Here is a 23,875-nt window from a genome sequence, read left to right as displayed (position 1 = left end):
AGGTTCGGGGCACAGAGCAGGCAAGTATAAACCTGTTTGTTATTTAAAAAAAAAAGTAAAGACTTCCTCTTTAACCACTTCCCAACCGGCGCACGACGATGTACAATTGGCAGAATGGCACGGGCAGGCAAATTGTCGTATAGGTACGTCCATTTGAAATTGCCTACCTGCCATCGCGTGCACGCCATTGGCGACGCACGCACCTGCCAGTCGGGCCCCCCCGTGAGTCCAGTCACGGGTCCCGCAAACTCGATCACCGCGAGGACACCCGCGATCGTCTCACGGGGAGGCGGAAAGGGGAGATGCCGATGTAAACAGCATCTCCCCGTTCTGCCTAGCAACAAGTGACAATGATCTCTGCTCCCTGTGATTGGAGCAGAGATCAGTGTTCACTAACACACAGCACAGCCCCCACAGTTAGTAAAACGCCCCTAGGACACAATTAACCCCTACTCTTAAAGTGGAGAGTTAATAACCAGGAGTTGTGCTTGACTGCTTCTGCTTGCAAGTGTTGTTTTTGGGGGTGTTTTATTTTCTCCCCTCCTTTATTTGATACATTTGCTAGCAGTTTTTAAAAGACCTTTTTTGCTGACACTTTTTAAACAGCATTTTTTTTTCCCCTCTTTCTTCCTCCCAAATTAGGGGAGGGGTTAATTGTTCACAGGTGTATAAAGGTAGTTATACAAACTCCCCCTTGAGCTTGCTCCCTGATTGTGGCTTGCATGTGGATTTTCTGAACATAAGTGGATTTTTTTGAACTAAAGTGGAGAGTTAATAACCAGGAGTTGTGCTTTGACTGCTTCTGCTTGCAAGTGTTGTTTTTGGGGGTGTTTTATTTTCTCCCCTCCTTTATTTGATACATTTGCTAGCAGTTTTTAAAAGACCTTTTTTGCTGACACTTTTTAAACAGCATTTTTTTTTCCCCTCTTTCTTCCTCCCAAATTAGGGGAGGGGTTAATTGTTCACAGGTGTATAAAGGTAGTTATACAAACTCCCCCTTGAGCTTGCTCCCTGATTGTGGCTTGCATGTGGATTTTCTGAACATAAGTGGATTTTTTTGAACTAAAGTGGAGAGTTAATAACCAGGAGTTGTGCTTTGACTGCTTCTGCTTGACTGCTTCTGCTTGCAAGTGTTGTTTTTGGGGGTGTTTTATTTTCTCCCCTCCTTTATTTGATACATTTGCTAGCAGTTTTTAAAAGACCTTTTTTGCTGACACTTTTTAAACAGCATTTTTTTTTCCCCTCTTTCTTCCTCCCAAATTAGGGGAGGGGTTAATTGTTCACAGGTGTATAAAGGTAGTTATACAAACTCCCCCTTGAGCTTGCTCCCTGATTGTGGCTTGCATGTGGATTTTCTGAACATAAGTGGATTTTTTTGAACTAAAGTGGAGAGTTAATAACCAGGAGTTGTGCTTTGACTGCTTCTGCTTGACTGCTTCTGCTTGCAAGTGTTGTTTTTGGGGGTGTTTTATTTTCTCCCCTCCTTTATTTGATACATTTGCTAGCAGTTTTTAAAAGACCTTTTTTGCTGACACTTTTTAAACAGCATTTTTTTTTCCCCTCTTTCTTCCTCCCAAATTAGGGGAGGGGTTAATTGTTCACAGGTGTATAAAGGTAGTTATACAAACTCCCCCTTGAGCTTGCTCCCTGATTGTGGCTTGCATGTGGATTTTCTGAACATAAGTGGATTTTTTTGAACTAAAGTGGAGAGTTAATAACCAGGAGTTGTGCTTTGACTGCTTCTGCTTGACTGCTTCTGCTTGCAAGTGTTGTTTTTGGGGGTGTTTTATTTTCTCCCCTCCTTTATTTGATACATTTGCTAGCAGTTTTTAAAAGACCTTTTTTGCTGACACTTTTTAAACAGCATTTTTTTTTCCCCTCTTTCTTCCTCCCAAATTAGGGGAGGGGTTAATTGTTCACAGGTGTATAAAGGTAGTTATACAAACTCCCCCTTGAGCTTGCTCCCTGATTGTGGCTTGCATGTGGATTTTCTGAACATAAGTGGATTTTTTTGAACTAAAGTGGAGAGTTAATAACCAGGAGTTGTGCTTTGACTGCTTCTGCTTGACTGCTTCTGCTTGCAAGTGTTGTTTTTGGGGGTGTTTTATTTTCTCCCCTCCTTTATTTGATACATTTGCTAGCAGTTTTTAAAAGACCTTTTTTGCTGACACTTTTTAAACAGCATTTTTTTTTCCCCTCTTTCTTCCTCCCAAATTAGGGGAGGGGTTAATTGTTCACAGGTGTATAAAGGTAGTTATACAAACTCCCCCTTGAGCTTGCTCCCTGATTGTGGCTTGCATGTGGATTTTCTGAACATAAGTGGATTTTTTTGAACTAAAGTGGAGAGTTAATAACCAGGAGTTGTGCTTTGACTGCTTCTGCTTGACTGCTTCTGCTTGCAAGTGTTGTTTTTGGGGGTGTTTTATTTTCTCCCCTCCTTTATTTGATACATTTGCTAGCAGTTTTTAAAAGACCTTTTTTGCTGACACTTTTTAAACAGCATTTTTTTTTCCCCTCTTTCTTCCTCCCAAATTAGGGGAGGGGTTAATTGTTCACAGGTGTATAAAGGTAGTTATACAAACTCCCCCTTGAGCTTGCTCCCTGATTGTGGCTTGCATGTGGATTTTCTGAACATAAGTGGATTTTTTTGAACTAAAGTGGAGAGTTAATAACCAGGAGTTGTGCTTTGACTGCTTCTGCTTGACTGCTTCTGCTTGCAAGTGTTGTTTTTGGGGGTGTTTTATTTTCTCCCCTCCTTTATTTGATACATTTGCTAGCAGTTTTTAAAAGACCTTTTTTGCTGACACTTTTTAAACAGCATTTTTTTTTCCCCTCTTTCTTCCTCCCAAATTAGGGGAGGGGTTAATTGTTCACAGGTGTATAAAGGTAGTTATACAAACTCCCCCTTGAGCTTGCTCCCTGATTGTGGCTTGCATGTGGATTTTCTGAACATAAGTGGATTTTTTTGAACTAAAGTGGAGAGTTAATAACCAGGAGTTGTGCTTTGACTGCTTCTGCTTGACTGCTTCTGCTTGCAAGTGTTGTTTTTGGGGGTGTTTTATTTTCTCCCCTCCTTTATTTGATACATTTGCTAGCAGTTTTTAAAAGACCTTTTTTGCTGACACTTTTTAAACAGCATTTTTTTTTCCCCTCTTTCTTCCTCCCAAATTAGGGGAGGGGTTAATTGTTCACAGGTGTATAAAGGTAGTTATACAAACTCCCCCTTGAGCTTGCTCCCTGATTGTGGCTTGCATGTGGATTTTCTGAACATAAGTGGATTTTTTTGAACTAAAGTGGAGAGTTAATAACCAGGAGTTGTGCTTTGACTGCTTCTGCTTGACTGCTTCTGCTTGCAAGTGTTGTTTTTGGGGGTGTTTTATTTTCTCCCCTCCTTTATTTGATACATTTGCTAGCAGTTTTTAAAAGACCTTTTTTGCTGACACTTTTTAAACAGCATTTTTTTTTCCCCTCTTTCTTCCTCCCAAATTAGGGGAGGGGTTAATTGTTCACAGGTGTATAAAGGTAGTTATACAAACTCCCCCTTGAGCTTGCTCCCTGATTGTGGCTTGCATGTGGATTTTCTGAACATAAGTGGATTTTTTTGAACTAAAGTGGAGAGTTAATAACCAGGAGTTGTGCTTTGACTGCTTCTGCTTGACTGCTTCTGCTTGCAAGTGTTGTTTTTGGGGGTGTTTTATTTTCTCCCCTCCTTTATTTGATACATTTGCTAGCAGTTTTTAAAAGACCTTTTTTGCTGACACTTTTTAAACAGCATTTTTTTTTCCCCTCTTTCTTCCTCCCAAATTAGGGGAGGGGTTAATTGTTCACAGGTGTATAAAGGTAGTTATACAAACTCCCCCTTGAGCTTGCTCCCTGATTGTGGCTTGCATGTGGATTTTCTGAACATAAGTGGATTTTTTTGAACTAAAGTGGAGAGTTAATAACCAGGAGTTGTGCTTTGACTGCTTCTGCTTGACTGCTTCTGCTTGCAAGTGTTGTTTTTGGGGGTGTTTTATTTTCTCCCCTCCTTTATTTGATACATTTGCTAGCAGTTTTTAAAAGACCTTTTTTGCTGACACTTTTTAAACAGCATTTTTTTTTCCCCTCTTTCTTCCTCCCAAATTAGGGGAGGGGTTAATTGTTCACAGGTGTATAAAGGTAGTTATACAAACTCCCCCTTGAGCTTGCTCCCTGATTGTGGCTTGCATGTGGATTTTCTGAACATAAGTGGATTTTTTTGAACTAAAGTGGAGAGTTAATAACCAGGAGTTGTGCTTTGACTGCTTCTGCTTGACTGCTTCTGCTTGCAAGTGTTGTTTTTGGGGGTGTTTTATTTTCTCCCCTCCTTTATTTGATACATTTGCTAGCAGTTTTTAAAAGACCTTTTTTGCTGACACTTTTTAAACAGCATTTTTTTTTCCCCTCTTTCTTCCTCCCAAATTAGGGGAGGGGTTAATTGTTCACAGGTGTATAAAGGTAGTTATACAAACTCCCCCTTGAGCTTGCTCCCTGATTGTGGCTTGCATGTGGATTTTCTGAACATAAGTGGATTTTTTTGAACTAAAGTGGAGAGTTAATAACCAGGAGTTGTGCTTTGACTGCTTCTGCTTGACTGCTTCTGCTTGCAAGTGTTGTTTTTGGGGGTGTTTTATTTTCTCCCCTCCTTTATTTGATACATTTGCTAGCAGTTTTTAAAAGACCTTTTTTGCTGACACTTTTTAAACAGCATTTTTTTTTCCCCTCTTTCTTCCTCCCAAATTAGGGGAGGGGTTAATTGTTCACAGGTGTATAAAGGTAGTTATACAAACTCCCCCTTGAGCTTGCTCCCTGATTGTGGCTTGCATGTGGATTTTCTGAACATAAGTGGATTTTTTTGAACTAAAGTGGAGAGTTAATAACCAGGAGTTGTGCTTTGACTGCTTCTGCTTGACTGCTTCTGCTTGCAAGTGTTGTTTTTGGGGGTGTTTTATTTTCTCCCCTCCTTTATTTGATACATTTGCTAGCAGTTTTTAAAAGACCTTTTTTGCTGACACTTTTTAAACAGCATTTTTTTTTCCCCTCTTTCTTCCTCCCAAATTAGGGGAGGGGTTAATTGTTCACAGGTGTATAAAGGTAGTTATACAAACTCCCCCTTGAGCTTGCTCCCTGATTGTGGCTTGCATGTGGATTTTCTGAACATAAGTGGATTTTTTTGAACTAAAGTGGAGAGTTAATAACCAGGAGTTGTGCTTTGACTGCTTCTGCTTGACTGCTTCTGCTTGCAAGTGTTGTTTTTGGGGGTGTTTTATTTTCTCCCCTCCTTTATTTGATACATTTGCTAGCAGTTTTTAAAAGACCTTTTTTGCTGACACTTTTTAAACAGCATTTTTTTTTCCCCTCTTTCTTCCTCCCAAATTAGGGGAGGGGTTAATTGTTCACAGGTGTATAAAGGTAGTTATACAAACTCCCCCTTGAGCTTGCTCCCTGATTGTGGCTTGCATGTGGATTTTCTGAACATAAGTGGATTTTTTTGAACTAAAGTGGAGAGTTAATAACCAGGAGTTGTGCTTTGACTGCTTCTGCTTGACTGCTTCTGCTTGCAAGTGTTGTTTTTGGGGGTGTTTTATTTTCTCCCCTCCTTTATTTGATACATTTGCTAGCAGTTTTTAAAAGACCTTTTTTGCTGACACTTTTTAAACAGCATTTTTTTTTCCCCTCTTTCTTCCTCCCAAATTAGGGGAGGGGTTAATTGTTCACAGGTGTATAAAGGTAGTTATACAAACTCCCCCTTGAGCTTGCTCCCTGATTGTGGCTTGCATGTGGATTTTCTGAACATAAGTGGATTTTTTTGAACTAAAGTGGAGAGTTAATAACCAGGAGTTGTGCTTTGACTGCTTCTGCTTGACTGCTTCTGCTTGCAAGTGTTGTTTTTGGGGGTGTTTTATTTTCTCCCCTCCTTTATTTGATACATTTGCTAGCAGTTTTTAAAAGACCTTTTTTGCTGACACTTTTTAAACAGCATTTTTTTTTCCCCTCTTTCTTCCTCCCAAATTAGGGGAGGGGTTAATTGTTCACAGGTGTATAAAGGTAGTTATACAAACTCCCCCTTGAGCTTGCTCCCTGATTGTGGCTTGCATGTGGATTTTCTGAACATAAGTGGATTTTTTTGAACTAAAGTGGAGAGTTAATAACCAGGAGTTGTGCTTTGACTGCTTCTGCTTGACTGCTTCTGCTTGCAAGTGTTGTTTTTGGGGGTGTTTTATTTTCTCCCCTCCTTTATTTGATACATTTGCTAGCAGTTTTTAAAAGACCTTTTTTGCTGACACTTTTTAAACAGCATTTTTTTTTCCCCTCTTTCTTCCTCCCAAATTAGGGGAGGGGTTAATTGTTCACAGGTGTATAAAGGTAGTTATACAAACTCCCCCTTGAGCTTGCTCCCTGATTGTGGCTTGCATGTGGATTTTCTGAACATAAGTGGATTTTTTTGAACTAAAGTGGAGAGTTAATAACCAGGAGTTGTGCTTTGACTGCTTCTGCTTGACTGCTTCTGCTTGCAAGTGTTGTTTTTGGGGGTGTTTTATTTTCTCCCCTCCTTTATTTGATACATTTGCTAGCAGTTTTTAAAAGACCTTTTTTGCTGACACTTTTTAAACAGCATTTTTTTTTCCCCTCTTTCTTCCTCCCAAATTAGGGGAGGGGTTAATTGTTCACAGGTGTATAAAGGTAGTTATACAAACTCCCCCTTGAGCTTGCTCCCTGATTGTGGCTTGCATGTGGATTTTCTGAACATAAGTGGATTTTTTTGAACTAAAGTGGAGAGTTAATAACCAGGAGTTGTGCTTTGACTGCTTCTGCTTGACTGCTTCTGCTTGCAAGTGTTGTTTTTGGGGGTGTTTTATTTTCTCCCCTCCTTTATTTGATACATTTGCTAGCAGTTTTTAAAAGACCTTTTTTGCTGACACTTTTTAAACAGCATTTTTTTTTCCCCTCTTTCTTCCTCCCAAATTAGGGGAGGGGTTAATTGTTCACAGGTGTATAAAGGTAGTTATACAAACTCCCCCTTGAGCTTGCTCCCTGATTGTGGCTTGCATGTGGATTTTCTGAACATAAGTGGATTTTTTTGAACTAAAGTGGAGAGTTAATAACCAGGAGTTGTGCTTTGACTGCTTCTGCTTGACTGCTTCTGCTTGCAAGTGTTGTTTTTGGGGGTGTTTTATTTTCTCCCCTCCTTTATTTGATACATTTGCTAGCAGTTTTTAAAAGACCTTTTTTGCTGACACTTTTTAAACAGCATTTTTTTTTCCCCTCTTTCTTCCTCCCAAATTAGGGGAGGGGTTAATTGTTCACAGGTGTATAAAGGTAGTTATACAAACTCCCCCTTGAGCTTGCTCCCTGATTGTGGCTTGCATGTGGATTTTCTGAACATAAGTGGATTTTTTTGAACTAAAGTGGAGAGTTAATAACCAGGAGTTGTGCTTTGACTGCTTCTGCTTGACTGCTTCTGCTTGCAAGTGTTGTTTTTGGGGGTGTTTTATTTTCTCCCCTCCTTTATTTGATACATTTGCTAGCAGTTTTTAAAAGACCTTTTTTGCTGACACTTTTTAAACAGCATTTTTTTTTCCCCTCTTTCTTCCTCCCAAATTAGGGGAGGGGTTAATTGTTCACAGGTGTATAAAGGTAGTTATACAAACTCCCCCTTGAGCTTGCTCCCTGATTGTGGCTTGCATGTGGATTTTCTGAACATAAGTGGATTTTTTTGAACTAAAGTGGAGAGTTAATAACCAGGAGTTGTGCTTTGACTGCTTCTGCTTGACTGCTTCTGCTTGCAAGTGTTGTTTTTGGGGGTGTTTTATTTTCTCCCCTCCTTTATTTGATACATTTGCTAGCAGTTTTTAAAAGACCTTTTTTGCTGACACTTTTTAAACAGCATTTTTTTTTCCCCTCTTTCTTCCTCCCAAATTAGGGGAGGGGTTAATTGTTCACAGGTGTATAAAGGTAGTTATACAAACTCCCCCTTGAGCTTGCTCCCTGATTGTGGCTTGCATGTGGATTTTCTGAACATAAGTGGATTTTTTTGAACTAAAGTGGAGAGTTAATAACCAGGAGTTGTGCTTTGACTGCTTCTGCTTGACTGCTTCTGCTTGCAAGTGTTGTTTTTGGGGGTGTTTTATTTTCTCCCCTCCTTTATTTGATACATTTGCTAGCAGTTTTTAAAAGACCTTTTTTGCTGACACTTTTTAAACAGCATTTTTTTTTCCCCTCTTTCTTCCTCCCAAATTAGGGGAGGGGTTAATTGTTCACAGGTGTATAAAGGTAGTTATACAAACTCCCCCTTGAGCTTGCTCCCTGATTGTGGCTTGCATGTGGATTTTCTGAACATAAGTGGATTTTTTTGAACTAAAGTGGAGAGTTAATAACCAGGAGTTGTGCTTTGACTGCTTCTGCTTGACTGCTTCTGCTTGCAAGTGTTGTTTTTGGGGGTGTTTTATTTTCTCCCCTCCTTTATTTGATACATTTGCTAGCAGTTTTTAAAAGACCTTTTTTGCTGACACTTTTTAAACAGCATTTTTTTTTCCCCTCTTTCTTCCTCCCAAATTAGGGGAGGGGTTAATTGTTCACAGGTGTATAAAGGTAGTTATACAAACTCCCCCTTGAGCTTGCTCCCTGATTGTGGCTTGCATGTGGATTTTCTGAACATAAGTGGATTTTTTTGAACTAAAGTGGAGAGTTAATAACCAGGAGTTGTGCTTTGACTGCTTCTGCTTGACTGCTTCTGCTTGCAAGTGTTGTTTTTGGGGGTGTTTTATTTTCTCCCCTCCTTTATTTGATACATTTGCTAGCAGTTTTTAAAAGACCTTTTTTGCTGACACTTTTTAAACAGCATTTTTTTTTCCCCTCTTTCTTCCTCCCAAATTAGGGGAGGGGTTAATTGTTCACAGGTGTATAAAGGTAGTTATACAAACTCCCCCTTGAGCTTGCTCCCTGATTGTGGCTTGCATGTGGATTTTCTGAACATAAGTGGATTTTTTTGAACTAAAGTGGAGAGTTAATAACCAGGAGTTGTGCTTTGACTGCTTCTGCTTGACTGCTTCTGCTTGCAAGTGTTGTTTTTGGGGGTGTTTTATTTTCTCCCCTCCTTTATTTGATACATTTGCTAGCAGTTTTTAAAAGACCTTTTTTGCTGACACTTTTTAAACAGCATTTTTTTTTCCCCTCTTTCTTCCTCCCAAATTAGGGGAGGGGTTAATTGTTCACAGGTGTATAAAGGTAGTTATACAAACTCCCCCTTGAGCTTGCTCCCTGATTGTGGCTTGCATGTGGATTTTCTGAACATAAGTGGATTTTTTTGAACTAAAGTGGAGAGTTAATAACCAGGAGTTGTGCTTTGACTGCTTCTGCTTGACTGCTTCTGCTTGCAAGTGTTGTTTTTGGGGGTGTTTTATTTTCTCCCCTCCTTTATTTGATACATTTGCTAGCAGTTTTTAAAAGACCTTTTTTGCTGACACTTTTTAAACAGCATTTTTTTTTCCCCTCTTTCTTCCTCCCAAATTAGGGGAGGGGTTAATTGTTCACAGGTGTATAAAGGTAGTTATACAAACTCCCCCTTGAGCTTGCTCCCTGATTGTGGCTTGCATGTGGATTTTCTGAACATAAGTGGATTTTTTTGAACTAAAGTGGAGAGTTAATAACCAGGAGTTGTGCTTTGACTGCTTCTGCTTGACTGCTTCTGCTTGCAAGTGTTGTTTTTGGGGGTGTTTTATTTTCTCCCCTCCTTTATTTGATACATTTGCTAGCAGTTTTTAAAAGACCTTTTTTGCTGACACTTTTTAAACAGCATTTTTTTTTCCCCTCTTTCTTCCTCCCAAATTAGGGGAGGGGTTAATTGTTCACAGGTGTATAAAGGTAGTTATACAAACTCCCCCTTGAGCTTGCTCCCTGATTGTGGCTTGCATGTGGATTTTCTGAACATAAGTGGATTTTTTTGAACTAAAGTGGAGAGTTAATAACCAGGAGTTGTGCTTTGACTGCTTCTGCTTGACTGCTTCTGCTTGCAAGTGTTGTTTTTGGGGGTGTTTTATTTTCTCCCCTCCTTTATTTGATACATTTGCTAGCAGTTTTTAAAAGACCTTTTTTGCTGACACTTTTTAAACAGCATTTTTTTTTCCCCTCTTTCTTCCTCCCAAATTAGGGGAGGGGTTAATTGTTCACAGGTGTATAAAGGTAGTTATACAAACTCCCCCTTGAGCTTGCTCCCTGATTGTGGCTTGCATGTGGATTTTCTGAACATAAGTGGATTTTTTTGAACTAAAGTGGAGAGTTAATAACCAGGAGTTGTGCTTTGACTGCTTCTGCTTGACTGCTTCTGCTTGCAAGTGTTGTTTTTGGGGGTGTTTTATTTTCTCCCCTCCTTTATTTGATACATTTGCTAGCAGTTTTTAAAAGACCTTTTTTGCTGACACTTTTTAAACAGCATTTTTTTTTCCCCTCTTTCTTCCTCCCAAATTAGGGGAGGGGTTAATTGTTCACAGGTGTATAAAGGTAGTTATACAAACTCCCCCTTGAGCTTGCTCCCTGATTGTGGCTTGCATGTGGATTTTCTGAACATAAGTGGATTTTTTTGAACTAAAGTGGAGAGTTAATAACCAGGAGTTGTGCTTTGACTGCTTCTGCTTGACTGCTTCTGCTTGCAAGTGTTGTTTTTGGGGGTGTTTTATTTTCTCCCCTCCTTTATTTGATACATTTGCTAGCAGTTTTTAAAAGACCTTTTTTGCTGACACTTTTTAAACAGCATTTTTTTTTCCCCTCTTTCTTCCTCCCAAATTAGGGGAGGGGTTAATTGTTCACAGGTGTATAAAGGTAGTTATACAAACTCCCCCTTGAGCTTGCTCCCTGATTGTGGCTTGCATGTGGATTTTCTGAACATAAGTGGATTTTTTTGAACTAAAGTGGAGAGTTAATAACCAGGAGTTGTGCTTTGACTGCTTCTGCTTGACTGCTTCTGCTTGCAAGTGTTGTTTTTGGGGGTGTTTTATTTTCTCCCCTCCTTTATTTGATACATTTGCTAGCAGTTTTTAAAAGACCTTTTTTGCTGACACTTTTTAAACAGCATTTTTTTTTCCCCTCTTTCTTCCTCCCAAATTAGGGGAGGGGTTAATTGTTCACAGGTGTATAAAGGTAGTTATACAAACTCCCCCTTGAGCTTGCTCCCTGATTGTGGCTTGCATGTGGATTTTCTGAACATAAGTGGATTTTTTTGAACTAAAGTGGAGAGTTAATAACCAGGAGTTGTGCTTTGACTGCTTCTGCTTGACTGCTTCTGCTTGCAAGTGTTGTTTTTGGGGGTGTTTTATTTTCTCCCCTCCTTTATTTGATACATTTGCTAGCAGTTTTTAAAAGACCTTTTTTGCTGACACTTTTTAAACAGCATTTTTTTTTCCCCTCTTTCTTCCTCCCAAATTAGGGGAGGGGTTAATTGTTCACAGGTGTATAAAGGTAGTTATACAAACTCCCCCTTGAGCTTGCTCCCTGATTGTGGCTTGCATGTGGATTTTCTGAACATAAGTGGATTTTTTTGAACTAAAGTGGAGAGTTAATAACCAGGAGTTGTGCTTTGACTGCTTCTGCTTGACTGCTTCTGCTTGCAAGTGTTGTTTTTGGGGGTGTTTTATTTTCTCCCCTCCTTTATTTGATACATTTGCTAGCAGTTTTTAAAAGACCTTTTTTGCTGACACTTTTTAAACAGCATTTTTTTTTCCCCTCTTTCTTCCTCCCAAATTAGGGGAGGGGTTAATTGTTCACAGGTGTATAAAGGTAGTTATACAAACTCCCCCTTGAGCTTGCTCCCTGATTGTGGCTTGCATGTGGATTTTCTGAACATAAGTGGATTTTTTTGAACTAAAGTGGAGAGTTAATAACCAGGAGTTGTGCTTTGACTGCTTCTGCTTGACTGCTTCTGCTTGCAAGTGTTGTTTTTGGGGGTGTTTTATTTTCTCCCCTCCTTTATTTGATACATTTGCTAGCAGTTTTTAAAAGACCTTTTTTGCTGACACTTTTTAAACAGCATTTTTTTTTCCCCTCTTTCTTCCTCCCAAATTAGGGGAGGGGTTAATTGTTCACAGGTGTATAAAGGTAGTTATACAAACTCCCCCTTGAGCTTGCTCCCTGATTGTGGCTTGCATGTGGATTTTCTGAACATAAGTGGATTTTTTTGAACTAAAGTGGAGAGTTAATAACCAGGAGTTGTGCTTTGACTGCTTCTGCTTGACTGCTTCTGCTTGCAAGTGTTGTTTTTGGGGGTGTTTTATTTTCTCCCCTCCTTTATTTGATACATTTGCTAGCAGTTTTTAAAAGACCTTTTTTGCTGACACTTTTTAAACAGCATTTTTTTTTCCCCTCTTTCTTCCTCCCAAATTAGGGGAGGGGTTAATTGTTCACAGGTGTATAAAGGTAGTTATACAAACTCCCCCTTGAGCTTGCTCCCTGATTGTGGCTTGCATGTGGATTTTCTGAACATAAGTGGATTTTTTTGAACTAAAGTGGAGAGTTAATAACCAGGAGTTGTGCTTTGACTGCTTCTGCTTGACTGCTTCTGCTTGCAAGTGTTGTTTTTGGGGGTGTTTTATTTTCTCCCCTCCTTTATTTGATACATTTGCTAGCAGTTTTTAAAAGACCTTTTTTGCTGACACTTTTTAAACAGCATTTTTTTTTCCCCTCTTTCTTCCTCCCAAATTAGGGGAGGGGTTAATTGTTCACAGGTGTATAAAGGTAGTTATACAAACTCCCCCTTGAGCTTGCTCCCTGATTGTGGCTTGCATGTGGATTTTCTGAACATAAGTGGATTTTTTTGAACTAAAGTGGAGAGTTAATAACCAGGAGTTGTGCTTTGACTGCTTCTGCTTGACTGCTTCTGCTTGCAAGTGTTGTTTTTGGGGGTGTTTTATTTTCTCCCCTCCTTTATTTGATACATTTGCTAGCAGTTTTTAAAAGACCTTTTTTGCTGACACTTTTTAAACAGCATTTTTTTTTCCCCTCTTTCTTCCTCCCAAATTAGGGGAGGGGTTAATTGTTCACAGGTGTATAAAGGTAGTTATACAAACTCCCCCTTGAGCTTGCTCCCTGATTGTGGCTTGCATGTGGATTTTCTGAACATAAGTGGATTTTTTTGAACTAAAGTGGAGAGTTAATAACCAGGAGTTGTGCTTTGACTGCTTCTGCTTGACTGCTTCTGCTTGCAAGTGTTGTTTTTGGGGGTGTTTTATTTTCTCCCCTCCTTTATTTGATACATTTGCTAGCAGTTTTTAAAAGACCTTTTTTGCTGACACTTTTTAAACAGCATTTTTTTTTCCCCTCTTTCTTCCTCCCAAATTAGGGGAGGGGTTAATTGTTCACAGGTGTATAAAGGTAGTTATACAAACTCCCCCTTGAGCTTGCTCCCTGATTGTGGCTTGCATGTGGATTTTCTGAACATAAGTGGATTTTTTTGAACTAAAGTGGAGAGTTAATAACCAGGAGTTGTGCTTTGACTGCTTCTGCTTGACTGCTTCTGCTTGCAAGTGTTGTTTTTGGGGGTGTTTTATTTTCTCCCCTCCTTTATTTGATACATTTGCTAGCAGTTTTTAAAAGACCTTTTTTGCTGACACTTTTTAAACAGCATTTTTTTTTCCCCTCTTTCTTCCTCCCAAATTAGGGGAGGGGTTAATTGTTCACAGGTGTATAAAGGTAGTTATACAAACTCCCCCTTGAGCTTGCTCCCTGATTGTGGCTTGCATGTGGATTTTCTGAACATAAGTGGATTTTTTTGAACTAAAGTGGAGAGTTAATAACCAGGAGTTGTGCTTTGACTGCTTCTGCTTGACTGCTTCTGCTTGCAAGTGTTGTTTTTGGGGGTGTTTTATTTTCTCCCCTCCTTTATTTGATACATTTGCTAGCAGTTTTTAAAAGACCTTTTTTGCTGACACTTTTTAAACAGCATTTTTTTTTCCCCTCTTTCTTCCTCCCAAATTAGGGGAGGGGTTAATTGTTCACAGGTGTATAAAGGTAGTTATACAAACTCCCCCTTGAGCTTGCTCCCTGATTGTGGCTTGCATGTGGATTTTCTGAACATAAGTGGATTTTTTTGAACTAAAGTGGAGAGTTAATAACCAGGAGTTGTGCTTTGACTGCTTCTGCTTGACTGCTTCTGCTTGCAAGTGTTGTTTTTGGGGGTGTTTTATTTTCTCCCCTCCTTTATTTGATACATTTGCTAGCAGTTTTTAAAAGACCTTTTTTGCTGACACTTTTTAAACAGCATTTTTTTTTCCCCTCTTTCTTCCTCCCAAATTAGGGGAGGGGTTAATTGTTCACAGGTGTATAAAGGTAGTTATACAAACTCCCCCTTGAGCTTGCTCCCTGATTGTGGCTTGCATGTGGATTTTCTGAACATAAGTGGATTTTTTTGAACTAAAGTGGAGAGTTAATAACCAGGAGTTGTGCTTTGACTGCTTCTGCTTGACTGCTTCTGCTTGCAAGTGTTGTTTTTGGGGGTGTTTTATTTTCTCCCCTCCTTTATTTGATACATTTGCTAGCAGTTTTTAAAAGACCTTTTTTGCTGACACTTTTTAAACAGCATTTTTTTTTCCCCTCTTTCTTCCTCCCAAATTAGGGGAGGGGTTAATTGTTCACAGGTGTATAAAGGTAGTTATACAAACTCCCCCTTGAGCTTGCTCCCTGATTGTGGCTTGCATGTGGATTTTCTGAACATAAGTGGATTTTTTTGAACTAAAGTGGAGAGTTAATAACCAGGAGTTGTGCTTTGACTGCTTCTGCTTGACTGCTTCTGCTTGCAAGTGTTGTTTTTGGGGGTGTTTTATTTTCTCCCCTCCTTTATTTGATACATTTGCTAGCAGTTTTTAAAAGACCTTTTTTGCTGACACTTTTTAAACAGCATTTTTTTTTCCCCTCTTTCTTCCTCCCAAATTAGGGGAGGGGTTAATTGTTCACAGGTGTATAAAGGTAGTTATACAAACTCCCCCTTGAGCTTGCTCCCTGATTGTGGCTTGCATGTGGATTTTCTGAACATAAGTGGATTTTTTTGAACTAAAGTGGAGAGTTAATAACCAGGAGTTGTGCTTTGACTGCTTCTGCTTGACTGCTTCTGCTTGCAAGTGTTGTTTTTGGGGGTGTTTTATTTTCTCCCCTCCTTTATTTGATACATTTGCTAGCAGTTTTTAAAAGACCTTTTTTGCTGACACTTTTTAAACAGCATTTTTTTTTCCCCTCTTTCTTCCTCCCAAATTAGGGGAGGGGTTAATTGTTCACAGGTGTATAAAGGTAGTTATACAAACTCCCCCTTGAGCTTGCTCCCTGATTGTGGCTTGCATGTGGATTTTCTGAACATAAGTGGATTTTTTTGAACTAAAGTGGAGAGTTAATAACCAGGAGTTGTGCTTTGACTGCTTCTGCTTGACTGCTTCTGCTTGCAAGTGTTGTTTTTGGGGGTGTTTTATTTTCTCCCCTCCTTTATTTGATACATTTGCTAGCAGTTTTTAAAAGACCTTTTTTGCTGACACTTTTTAAACAGCATTTTTTTTTCCCCTCTTTCTTCCTCCCAAATTAGGGGAGGGGTTAATTGTTCACAGGTGTATAAAGGTAGTTATACAAACTCCCCCTTGAGCTTGCTCCCTGATTGTGGCTTGCATGTGGATTTTCTGAACATAAGTGGATTTTTTTGAACTAAAGTGGAGAGTTAATAACCAGGAGTTGTGCTTTGACTGCTTCTGCTTGACTGCTTCTGCTTGCAAGTGTTGTTTTTGGGGGTGTTTTATTTTCTCCCCTCCTTTATTTGATACATTTGCTAGCAGTTTTTAAAAGACCTTTTTTGCTGACACTTTTTAAACAGCATTTTTTTTTCCCCTCTTTCTTCCTCCCAAATTAGGGGAGGGGTTAATTGTTCACAGGTGTATAAAGGTAGTTATACAAACTCCCCCTTGAGCTTGCTCCCTGATTGTGGCTTGCATGTGGATTTTCTGAACATAAGTGGATTTTTTTGAACTAAAGTGGAGAGTTAATAACCAGGAGTTGTGCTTTGACTGCTTCTGCTTGACTGCTTCTGCTTGCAAGTGTTGTTTTTGGGGGTGTTTTATTTTCTCCCCTCCTTTATTTGATACATTTGCTAGCAGTTTTTAAAAGACCTTTTTTGCTGACACTTTTTAAACAGCATTTTTTTTTCCCCTCTTTCTTCCTCCCAAATTAGGGGAGGGGTTAATTGTTCACAGGTGTATAAAGGTAGTTATACAAACTCCCCCTTGAGCTTGCTCCCTGATTGTGGCTTGCATGTGGATTTTCTGAACATAAGTGGATTTTTTTGAACTAAAGTGGAGAGTTAATAACCAGGAGTTGTGCTTTGACTGCTTCTGCTTGACTGCTTCTGCTTGCAAGTGTTGTTTTTGGGGGTGTTTTATTTTCTCCCCTCCTTTATTTGATACATTTGCTAGCAGTTTTTAAAAGACCTTTTTTGCTGACACTTTTTAAACAGCATTTTTTTTTCCCCTCTTTCTTCCTCCCAAATTAGGGGAGGGGTTAATTGTTCACAGGTGTATAAAGGTAGTTATACAAACTCCCCCTTGAGCTTGCTCCCTGATTGTGGCTTGCATGTGGATTTTCTGAACATAAGTGGATTTTTTTGAACTAAAGTGGAGAGTTAATAACCAGGAGTTGTGCTTTGACTGCTTCTGCTTGACTGCTTCTGCTTGCAAGTGTTGTTTTTGGGGGTGTTTTATTTTCTCCCCTCCTTTATTTGATACATTTGCTAGCAGTTTTTAAAAGACCTTTTTTGCTGACACTTTTTAAACAGCATTTTTTTTTCCCCTCTTTCTTCCTCCCAAATTAGGGGAGGGGTTAATTGTTCACAGGTGTATAAAGGTAGTTATACAAACTCCCCCTTGAGCTTGCTCCCTGATTGTGGCTTGCATGTGGATTTTCTGAACATAAGTGGATTTTTTTGAACTAAAGTGGAGAGTTAATAACCAGGAGTTGTGCTTTGACTGCTTCTGCTTGACTGCTTCTGCTTGCAAGTGTTGTTTTTGGGGGTGTTTTATTTTCTCCCCTCCTTTATTTGATACATTTGCTAGCAGTTTTTAAAAGACCTTTTTTGCTGACACTTTTTAAACAGCATTTTTTTTTCCCCTCTTTCTTCCTCCCAAATTAGGGGAGGGGTTAATTGTTCACAGGTGTATAAAGGTAGTTATACAAACTCCCCCTTGAGCTTGCTCCCTGATTGTGGCTTGCATGTGGATTTTCTGAACATAAGTGGATTTTTTTGAACTAAAGTGGAGAGTTAATAACCAGGAGTTGTGCTTTGACTGCTTCTGCTTGACTGCTTCTGCTTGCAAGTGTTGTTTTTGGGGGTGTTTTATTTTCTCCCCTCCTTTATTTGATACATTTGCTAGCAGTTTTTAAAAGACCTTTTTTGCTGACACTTTTTAAACAGCATTTTTTTTTCCCCTCTTTCTTCCTCCCAAATTAGGGGAGGGGTTAATTGTTCACAGGTGTATAAAGGTAGTTATACAAACTCCCCCTTGAGCTTGCTCCCTGATTGTGGCTTGCATGTGGATTTTCTGAACATAAGTGGATTTTTTTGAACTAAAGTGGAGAGTTAATAACCAGGAGTTGAAAACAGGAGTTAAGACAGGAGTCTCTAACCTCTATCTTACATCCATCCTCCCCTCCATTTTAAAGATCCCACTGCAAGGGGCAACCAGACAGCTTTCCAGAAATGTCAGGCTGACAGCAAGCCAGATTCACCGGATCAGAGTGTTTTAAGGGGACAACCGCAGCCAGGTAAGCTCGCACCTCCACTCCCCCCCCCCCCCCCCCAGTGATTGTTCCAGGGACTCTGTCCGACCGCCTACGGGGATCAGGAAGGAATTTTTGCCCCACTGGTGCATTTGGCTGCTACTGTCAGGGGGTTTTTTGCCTTCCTCTGGAACAACCATAGGTTAGCATACCCCTACCTCCGGCCTCCTTTCCATTTTTTACGCTATCCTAGGACGACTATTCCAGATCACAGCCAGACTTCTTTTCTAAGCGGAGACCTCCACCTTAAGTAAAGGCAGCTGGAACAGCCAGCAACCGAATACAACAACTCCTTCCGCATCCATATAGGCATCCCCTGATCAACTTGCGCGCTAATAGCCTCAAGCACGGCGGCAAGTCTGATACCTAGCCCCACCTCAGGATCAATACCCTGATCAGGATCATCATCTTAGGCCCATAGTACCATCAACAGCATCCACAAACCATGTGCTACTTCAAATACTCAGCTGAAGTTCTGCACAGACTAAGGAACATCAACACCACATTGCCATCTTCCATACAAAAAATACTTCAAAGAGAACAACTATTAAAAACCGGACGACAAGCAGCTCCCAACCACAGGAAGACATCTACTCGACCACTACAATTAGATTGCGCCTTGATTAACGCCAGGTCTGCAGTCAAACATAGACTGGAAGTACACGACTTCATCATCGAGAACAATGTAGATTGTCTCTTCATCACCGAAAGCTGGTTAACCTCTGACTGCAACACCATCCTCACCGAATTGGTGCCGGAAAACTACAGGATCCTAACCGAACACCGGATAGGGAAAAAAGGAGGAGGCCTAGCAGTGATCTTTAAAGGTCACCTGGATCTCACTAAACCATCATCTCAGAACCCAGTGTCTTTTATGGAAACCCTGACGCTACATTTTCAACCAACACCCCATGACACCACTCATATTCTACTGTGCTACAGACCACCGGGACCAAAGTCCAATCTTCTTTCACCCCTCACGGAAATCTTTGCAATGCACACCCTAAAATTCAAAAATTTCCTGGCACTCGGAGATTTCAACCTTTGGGCAAATGAGCCTAAAGACCCCATCGCGACTGCCTGCATCAATCAACTAGAAGAACTGGGTCTACAGCAACTGATAAAGACTCCCACGCATGGGTCAGGACACACCCTGGACCTCATTTTCAAACAGAACATCGACGTCAACATATGCGACAACATAACTCTGCCATGGACGGATCACCACGCCATCAAATTCAAAATCACTACCAACATCACCAACGCAAAACAGAAACCTGTAACAACGCACTGGACCAGATCGCATAAAAAACTGTACTCCGAAGCCTTCAAAACCACTCTGTCCAAAAAAATATCTACAATAACCTTAAACCACTCTACGGAGGAAACACTCAACTCCCTGAACAAGGCATTACTGCAATCAGCAGACTCGGTAGCACCAAAACGCAGGGCTCTCATCAGGAAGAAAAATGCTGGATGGTTTAATAGCTCCATCTCCGTACTAAAGCAAGAACGCAGAAGAGCGGAAAGAACATGGAGAAGAAATCCCACCGAGGAAAACCTATTTAACTACAAAGGTCTGACAGAGAATTATCGGAAAGCAATCTTCAAAGCCAAAAAGGATCACTTCTCATATACAATCTCAACGGCCGCAAACCAACCACGGGAACTGTTTAAACTGGTTAATCAATCAATGAATCCGGTGTGCCTAGAACCCCCAGAAAGCGAATCCCAGGATTACTGTGACAAACTGTCAGATTTTTTCATCGATAAAGTCAAAACCATCAGGGAAACAATTTGTCAGAAGAAAACATCCGACCTCAGCCAGCAAATACATAAAGAGGATGTCCGCACCAACATACCGCAACCGCCAAAATTTTCACTATCCCCAATTACCGTAGACACCGCAAAAAACATCATTAATAAACTGCGTGACAGTACCTCACCTATTGACATCATCCCCACAAAACTACTGAAAGAATGCTCCGACATCGTGGCTCCAACCATAACCCACCTCATAAACCGATCATTCCACGAAGGGATTGTTCCCAGCATCCTCAAACAAGGCATCGTCAAACCTCTACTCAAGAAACCAAACCTGGACCCTCAGGATCCAAACAACCGTAGGCCAATTACAAGCCTCAACACCATTTCTAAGATCATGGAGAAAGCTGTAGTACATCAGCTACAACTTCACCTGGATACTCACAAACTCCTGGACCCGCTGCAATCAGGCTTCCGCCCGGGTCATGGAACAGAAACAGCTCTCCTCAAGATTTGGGATGACGCCCTCGAAGCGGCAGATGACGGAGAGCCGTGTCTCCTCGTACTGCTAGACCTAAGTGCAGCGTTTGATACAGTAGATCACAATACTCTACTCGTCCGCCTCACAGAAGTAGCCGGAGTCCAAGACATAGATCTCCATTGGTTCGCGTCCTTCCTAGGAAATCGGTCACAGACAGTGAAACTAGGAAAATTCCTCTCCGAAACTCGGGCAGTCACCTGCGGAGTCCCTCAAGGCTCTCCGTTGTCACCCGTTCTCTTCAACATTTACATTCGCCCACTCCTTCAAATCATCAGATGCTCAGATCTCTGCTTCCACTCTTACGCTGACGACACGCAACTTTATTTCCGGATCAATGGAAAAAAAGATCACCAACAACAACTTGAAAACTGCCTCAAATCAATAGAGGACTGGATGACCACCAACTCCCTCCAGCTGAACCAATCAAAGACAGAGTTTCTTATCTTACACCCAAATCATAAGCCCGCAACCAAAACCTCCTGGTCTCCACCAACCGTCTTTGGGCAGACTATCTCCCCAAAGACCAAAGCCAAGAGTCTCGGGGTTATTTTAGACGCACAAATGTCAATGGATGCGCAAATAGGAGCAGTAGTCAGTCGATCTCACCATCTGCTGCGCATGCTTCGCAGACTCATCCCTTTTATCCCAAAGAATGACAAAGCAGTGGTAGTTGGAACAATCATTAATTCACGACTGGACTACGCAAACTCGCTTTACATAGGATTACCACAATATCAACTTGCGCGATTACAACTGATCCAAAACACGGCGGCAAGGCTGATAACAGGAAAAAAACCCTGGGAATCCATTTCTCCTTCACTGAGGAGCTTACATTGGCTAACCGTAAAAAATCGGATCACGTTCAAGACCCTTTGCCTCACCCACAAATGCGTGCATAGAGAAGCTCCGCAATACCTAATGGAGAAAATAAATCATTACACACCAAACCGCAGTCTTCGATCAGCCAACAAAAACCTCCTCCTCGTGCCCAAAGCCCGGTATAAATCCAAGGGGGATCGGAGATTCGCTGTCCAAGGGCCTCGGCTATGGAATGCTCTACCAATAAACATCCGCCTGGAAGAAAATCACCTGGCTTTTAGGAAAAAACTCAAGACCTTCCTCTTTTAGCAGATGATCAAAGTTTGCCACAGCGCCTAGAGGCGATTCAGTTCGCATTGTGCGCTATATAAGTATTTCATTCATTCATTCATTCACTCTTCCACCCCCGGTTAACCCCTTCACTGCCAGTGTCATTTACACAGGAATCAGTGCATTTGTATAGCACTGATTGCTGTATAAATGACAATGGTCCCAAAAATATGTCAAAAATGTCTGATGTGTTCGCCATAATGTCACAGTCACAATAAAAATCGCTGATCGCCACCATTACTAGTAAAAAAAAAAAATTATTAATAAAAATGCCATAAAACTATCCCCTATTTTGTAAACGCTATAAATTTTGCGCAAACCAATCAATCGATTATTGCGATTTTTTTTTACAAAAATATGTAGAAGAATTCGTATCGCCCTAAACTGAGGAAAAAAAAAATGTTTTTTTAAAATATATTTTTGGGGGATATTTATTAGAGCAAAAAGTAAAAAATAATGCTTTTTTTAAATTGTCGCTCTTTTTTTGTTTATAGCGCAAAAAATAAAAACGCAGGGGTGATCAAATAACACCAAAAGAAAGCTCTATTTGTGGGAAAAAAAAGTCAATTTTGTTTGGGAGCCACGTCGCATAACCGCGCAATTGTCAGTTAAAGTGACGCAGTGCCGAATCGCAAAAAGCACTCTGGTCTTAAGCCAGCAAAATGGTCCGGTCTGAAAGTGGTTAATTGTACCCACAGGTAAGCCTATGAGTCTTAGCTGTAGGTAGTGCAAGACCCCTTTCACACGGGTAGCGTTTTTCAGGCGCTTTAGCTCTAGAAATAGCCTCTGCAAAGCGCCTGAAAACCACCTCTCATTCAATCCAGTGTGTCTTTCCACAATGGGGCGGTGTGCTTGAAGTTCCGAAAAGCAGCAGCATCTTTGGGGTGGGTTGGGAGCGCTGTATTTAGCAAGGGCAGCTCTTTAAAAACACCTTAAGGGCTCATTTACACTTGGTTCGGCTTAAACACACATTAAAGTGGTTGTAAACCCTTACAACACACTTTGACCTACAGGTAAGCCTAGATTAAGGCTTACCTGTAGGTCCAAGAAACCTACACGGTTTAGGAGATATTTGCCGAAAGACTGTCTGCGGCGCATGCGCCGTAGACAGCGGCGCGCAGACGCACTGAGCACGGCACCCGTCAACGGCGATATGCCGCTCGTGGTGGCTCCCGTGCGCATGCCGAATGACAGCGGCGGAGCAGCGAGACCCACCGAGAAGATGGATGCGCTGGACTACAGGGGACAGCGGTGGCATCGCTGGCTCCTGTGTCAGGTAAGTGACACATAATGGACTACTATGCGATGCATAGTAGTCCATTATGCTTTACCTTTGCAGGTAAACTCAAACTCATCAGGGTTTACTTCCTCTTTAACGGCTAGTTTAAACTTGCTTCGAAACAAGGCTTCGGACAGGCTTTGTTAAAGCTCTCTGAACACTGTCACTAAATAAAATACTTGACTTACAGTCCTATTATCACCTGCATTTGCTTTGGCTTTGCTTCAAAAATGATATTGCATGGTGCTTCAAAGCATCTTCAAAGTCTCCATAGAAGTCTATGGCAAAGCTCCCTTAAAGCCCCACAAAGCCTCACCGAAGCCTCATCGAAGAGCCACCAATGCCTCGTTGAAGCACCAAGCAAAAGCAAGGTGTAAATATGACTGTAAGCTAACCATTTTATGTAGTGACAGGGGCTTTGACTGGCATTCAGAGAACTTTAACAAAGCCTGTCCGAAGCCTTGTTTTGAAGCAACTGTAAACTAGCCCTAAAAGCGCTTTTAAAACACTGCAAAATTTGACTTTTTATCCTTTTGTTGGGGTAAAAAGCACCCCACTAGCAGCCAGAAAGAGGTGCAAAAGCGCCGCTTTAGGAGCACTACAGTGCCGCTCGTTTTAGCGGCGCTGTTAAAGCGGTGCTTTTGCACCTCTTTTCAGCTGGTAGTGGGGCGCTTTTTATCCCCCCCAAAAAAAAGGATAAAAAGTCCCATTTTGCGGTTGGCGATTTCAGTGTGAAAGTAGCTTAAATATATCCTAAACCTATCCCAGCACTTGCCGCACCTTGGTGCTACATATCCTTCAGGCTGCATGCCTGGTCATAGCTCGTCATTGGAAATCCACATCTCCTCCCTTGATCAGGGAAGTTATGCAATTAGTGAATGATTCTTATGCATATGAAAGAACATTAGCATGGAAGGAAGGAAACCAAAAAAAAAATAATGTCTCAGTGGTCCTTATGGGACAAATTTATTAAGCCGAGTTAACTTGTTAAAACAAAAATTTGGAATATTGCTTTGACGTACTTGTTATGATAGTTTACTCTTGAACAGATAAGTTACTAGTGTTATCATAAACGCTTTTAAATTTATTAAGCAGGGATCTGTTTATTTTCTCTTATCTCTTTTCTATACCCCTGATTACCTAGAGGTTTTACCACAGGACAGCGTTAAGCACATGAGGGTTGTTTATGATATACTGTTTCTTTTTTTAAAACACTAAGCGATCTTTGTGTGATTCTTGTAATTGCTGAAAATAATAATTAATGCTGTTGAACTCGTTACTACATTTCTTATAATTGTTTATGTAACCTTTATTTGTACTTTTATGTGAAA

At 40.7% G+C, this 23,875-nt stretch overlaps 1 protein-coding gene across 3 annotated transcripts in view; it reads right to left on the bottom strand.

Moving 5' to 3' along the window:
* LOC143987177 (putative deoxyribonuclease tatdn3-B) overlaps window positions 1–23,875 on the bottom strand; it is a 60,044-nt gene that overhangs the window by 596 nt on the left and 35,573 nt on the right. The window lies entirely within an intron of this gene.

Source organism: Lithobates pipiens, unplaced genomic scaffold (genome assembly GCF_037356315.1).
Source record: "Lithobates pipiens isolate NorthernLeopardFrog02 unplaced genomic scaffold, aLitPip1_a1.2 Scaffold_18, whole genome shotgun sequence".
NCBI lineage: Eukaryota > Metazoa > Chordata > Amphibia > Anura > Ranidae > Lithobates > Lithobates pipiens.
This window is presented reverse-complemented; position numbering and strand designations above follow the sequence as displayed.